At 56.1% G+C, this 5000-nt stretch overlaps 1 protein-coding gene across 1 annotated transcript in view; it reads left to right on the top strand.

Annotated features, from left to right (window-relative positions):
* The window catches only part of abcb4 (ATP-binding cassette, sub-family B (MDR/TAP), member 4), a gene marked incomplete at both ends in the record, with an annotated part of 124072 nt that overhangs the window by 71875 nt on the left and 47197 nt on the right, over positions 1 to 5000 (top strand). The gene's annotated exons all lie outside the window — the stretch shown is intronic.

Raw genomic sequence — 5000 nt, 5'->3', positions numbered from 1 at the left:
CGCATGCTATCACTACTGCTAATTGCTATGCTGTTTTAATGTCTCCGCCGTGAGATGTTGTCACTCTCCCGCTTCTTGCCTGGTTCATCAATGAAGGTCAGTCGGTAGCTGTTGTGGGGTTTTGAGTTCTATTTACCTTTTTCGGGTAAATGGGTTGACAACGGGGTAGGTCGTGGCTAGGTTCTAGCCAGGTATTACCTTGTGTTCCGGCGGGGTTTGTTGAACGGTGTTCCCATCTGGGTTGGCGTCGGGTAGTGGGGCTATGGGTCCAGCCGACATGGTAAACATGTTGCGTGTCTGTGCACAGGCAATTGTTGTCTTGGGTTCCACATTGCCTGGCGTTAGGCTGCAGTAGTATAAGGGCAGGGCCGCTTGGGAGAAATGTGAGGCCCTGTGCGTTTTTAGACGCGAGGCCCCCCATCTCCTGGGGCGGCCCTGTGTAGGGGGCTATTGTTTCATTTTGTCACTCTGCTATGAGAAGGTCTGTCTTGCTACAGCTTTCTCTCCTCTCAAACCATTCATACTGACGGTCAATCGGTATACTGGGGGAGTAGTGCGGGGGGGGGGGCTTTGTTTACCTTTTTTGGTAAATGGGCTAAACTAGGGCTGGTGTTCTGTTGTGAATATTTTGAATGAAGACGGGTCTGGTCCGTCTCCCCTTAAACTTTGTGTGTATGGGTTTGCTCATTCTACAGTTTTTGTGGTTTAGCTCTTTTATTCATTTAACCTTTTCATGGTCCACACCACAGTGGAGGGTGCTGTTTGCAATCACCACTGGTGCTCCATGTTAACGTCAGTCCTTTGTTTTTGATATATTGAAACAATGCCCCGCCCGGCCGACACCATGGGTCGGCCTGGCGAGTGGCTGGTGGGCTGTTAAGGCTTGTACCGCCACGGTATGGAATTGGCAACGATTAGAACTGTGTTCGAATTGGTGTTTTTTCTATTAAAGAAATGGTGTCTGGTGGAGGGGCCTTGAGGGCCGGCCGACGTCGACACATCGCGCAAGGTTGTTGACGTTATTAGCTTTGACCCAGCCGCAAGCTATAACCGCTCAGGGTTCCCCTCTCCGCAGGGGATTTTGGTCTTCTGCTGGAGCGCGGGCGGTATTGTCCTAGGCCCTACACCGCCTCACACCGCGCAGCCAGAAGAAGAGAGAGCACGGCCTCGTCAGCGGCGATGACGGGGCCCTCGACAGGCGGCCATGTTTCTCCCGCCAGTGGTGCCCTGGTTGGAGAATCGACAGGGTATCGCGAGGCCGACAGTCTTGGCGGCCGAGGGATCGGCCATTTTGGGTGATTTCGGTGTTGGTAAACCACTCCGTCGTCATTTTGCCGCGAGCAGCCCGCTCCCCGCTCAGTCTGCTTTCTGTTACCCTCAGAAGCGGGGCTCTGGGTGTGTTCCTTTGGCTGCGGGCCGCGAACCTTCTTGAAGCGTATGCGGCCCCATTCTTCGCTTCTCATGGAGACAGGGGCTGACACCCAGTTGATGGCTGAGCCTGGGTCTGTCCGTGAGAATGTTGTGCTGTCAAGCGGCTCCCACACCTTGAACTGTGTTGGTTGAGCCTGGTGTTACGTCTGTCAACTTAAGTGTTGTCAGCAGGGGGGCTCGAAACCTTTTGAGGCACACAGTGCGGGCTTCCTCGGCCTCGCCTTCGCCAGGCCAGGTATCATGTTGGTGCTCCCACTCCTGGAATATTGGCAAGTGGTCGCAGCTCACATGGTTTGGGGTGGTAGTGATATCACTGCAGGGCTACGGTGTGTAGGAACCCATGGGGGCCTTACACCTTGCATGTCCGGCTGCAGAACAACTCCTTCAGCATGTTCTGGAGGGGTGTTCAGTGGGGGGGCTTTTTTGATCGGAAGCCCCCCGTATCAGACAGGCCCTTTTCTGTCGGGGTTCCCCCTTGGGTGCGATTGCCTCGTGGGTGGTGTCAGGGTCAGGTGTTCCGACACGGAACGCGCTCCTCGCACGATTCCAGGGTTGTCTTCGCACAGCGGGGGGGACCGGGCCAACTATCTACAGTTCCTGGCGGACCTGCGCCACGTGACGGCGGGTGCGTTGGGAGTGTCGTCACATATGACTACGGCAGTACCATATGTCGAGGTAGATGGAGAGAATGGTGAGGCGGGGACTTGTGTTTACACAACCCCACCCGTTTTCAGGTTTGGTACAGACCCTGTTGTCGGGGTCTCCAGCAGGGACAGCTCTGGTCGACGAGATCCAATCTCTGTGGACGAAGCAAGCCATCGTCGTGGCGTTCTCCTCCCGGTGTTCTCTGCCCGAGAAGTCGGGAGGGAGGGGTGTAAGACCCAGGCTGGACCTGTCCCATGGGAAGGTTCAGCATTTTTTGGATCGTCTCCTACCTGTTGAACACTGTCAGGTGGGGGTCTGGTTCTCCTCCATAGACCTGTAGGATGCGTATGCGCATCCCCGATCTTCCATCCTAGGGCTTACCTACGCTTCCTTTGCAGGGTTAGCGTATGAGTACCAGAGGCTGCCGTTCGGTTTTCTCTGGCTCCCCGCATCTTCACCAAGTGCGTGGAGGCCGCACTGGGGCCTCTGCGTCATCCGGGGTTACGGAGTGTTCTGCCCTGATGACGTTCTGGTCCTTCGCGGTCAAGGTGGATCGTCAGGTCTCGTACCAGGCAGGTCTCTACCAGCCTGGGGTTGCTGTAGACTGGATGTAGAGTATTCCTCTTCCCAGTCAACGGTTGGAGGGCTATGGGCATCCATCTCAGAGCGTGTTGTCAACACGCTCGGGAGGTTCCGTCCTAGGACGGTTACGGCGCTGTCTCACGTCGCGTTTTCACCGACGCCTCCCTCGCTGGTGATGCGTCGGGCCAACGCAGTAGGGGGCAGCTGGCAAACCATGCTGCCCGGTCTGCGCTACGTTCAATGTGTTGGTGTTGAAAGCGGTCCTTCTGGTCCACAAATGGTGTTGATCAGGACGGACGATACGACGTCAGTGTCGTGTATCGACAGACAGGGAGGAGTACGCTCCCCCTGTCTGCACCAGGCGGCGGGCGGCTGGCTATGGGCGTCCTCCATCTGCGCGGCCTAAGGGCTCCCCACATCCCCGGCAGGGAGAATGTGGGTGCAGGTGTACTGTCGCGGGGCGGCCCTCATCCTGACGGGTGAGGATTGCGTCTGGACATGGCCAGGCAGGTCTGGGACCGATGCCGTGCCGCCAGGGATTCTTCCCCATACATCTGTTAGGTCAGTTGTTGGGACGGGTACGTTGAGGGGCGCAGGTTCTTGATCCTGATGGTGTTACCATCTGGAATGCGCATGCTCCCTCCACTGTCGCGCTTACGCGGGCAGATGACGTATGTTCCAAGTGTGGTGTAAGGCGGGGGGCCAGGACTCAGTCTCCTGCCCCCTGGTTGCTGTCCTTAGTTACCTCCAGTCTCTCCTTGATAGACTGTCGGCTTCGACGGTGAGGGTATATGCAGCAGCTATATCCTCCTATCATGAGGGGTTTGAGGGGATGTCTTGTTCAGCCACCCTCTTGTGAAGCGTTTCCTGCTTGGCGCTCGACGCGTTAAGCCGGTGCAACGCTCCTTGGCTCCGACTTGGGATCTTCAATTGGTCCTCGGTCGGTTGTCCTTGGCCACGTTTGAGCCGCTCGAGCGGGCGCCGTTGGGACAGCTGTCCTTCAGGACCGCGTTCCTTCTGGCTGTCACTTCCGCTAAACGCGTAGGTGAGCTCTGTGCTCTCTCGGTACATCCAGAGTGCCTGTCTTTTCGGACCGATTGCGGTGTCACTCTGCGACCTAATCCTGCTTTCGTGCCTGAGAATATCCGGAGTTCCTTCCGCTCCCGGGATATTGTGGTTCAGGCGTTTCGTCCTCCTCCTCACACTGGTGAGTTAGATGCGGGCCTTCACCTGTCATGTCCAGTCCGTGCTTGGGGATTTACCTCAGCCGTACTCAGGATTTCAGGGTTACCGACCAGCTTTTTGTCTGTTACGGTGGGGCTCGTGCTGGTAAGGCACTGTCGGAGCAGCGCCTGTCCCATTGGTTGTGCGAGGGTGTTACCCTCTGCTACACGCTGGCTGGGCAGGATCCCCCTGGGGGCGTCAGGGCGCACTCCACTCGTGGGGTGGCTGCCTCTGCCGCTCTCCTGGGTGGGGCCTCGGTGGAGGCCATCTGTGCTGCAGCTTCATGGTCCTCCCCGGGCTCCTTTGTAAGGTTTTTCCTCATGGACATGACCGGGGGTTCTGTCTCCCAGGCGGTTCTGGGGTCTGTGGCCTTTCCTGCTTCCCGTCCTTTGGTCGGGTAGCAGGAGTGTATGGGTATGGGCCGCAGTGTGTTGAGTCACACGTGGTTCCGCCTGTACGGTGTGTTCAAGGGGTTCTGGCTCCCTCTTGTTCGCATTCAGGTGGAGTTGACTGCGCCCCCCCTTCGTTAGGAAGGATGGGGTGACAGGGCTCCCCGCACCCCTTGATGTGGGCTTACGGGTCCTCAGGGGGTACATCTGTCGGGTCTCGCGCCCGCTCTTCCCCATTATCTCGTAAGGCTCAGAGCGGGACGCGATGCAATACGAAATATAACGATAGGTTATGTAGATAACCTAGTTATATTAGTATTGGCTAAGCGTCCCGCTCTGCGCGCCCTGAGTTCCCTCTTGAGGGATCTTTTCCTGGGACGGGTTTTGGCGAGGAAGGGTGTTTCATGACCAGGGTCATGGTTATATGGGCGGTACCACCATAAGGGGCGGGGCCCCATACAGGTGGGGTGCATGTGTTTTTGTTCGTGGGAGATACATTAGGTATCACAGGAGATAGGAGTATCTCGTAAGGCTCAGAGCGGGACGCTTAGCCAATACTAATATAACTAGGTTATCTACATAACCTATCGTTAATTTTGGCAGCTATTTTCATTTTAGTTTTAGTCTTAGTCATGTGTCAAGTGCTCTTTCATCATATTTAGTCATCTTCATTTATTTTTCGTTTAGTCAGTTTTAGTCAACTAAATGTCTGAGCATTTTAGTCTTTTT

Source organism: Notolepis coatsorum, assembly GCF_963971535.1.
Source record: "Notolepis coatsorum genome assembly, chromosome: 2".
NCBI classification, from domain to species: domain Eukaryota; kingdom Metazoa; phylum Chordata; class Actinopteri; order Aulopiformes; family Paralepididae; genus Notolepis; species Notolepis coatsorum.
The sequence above is the reverse complement of the archived record's forward strand: the minus strand, read 5'-3'. Positions and strand labels throughout refer to the sequence as shown.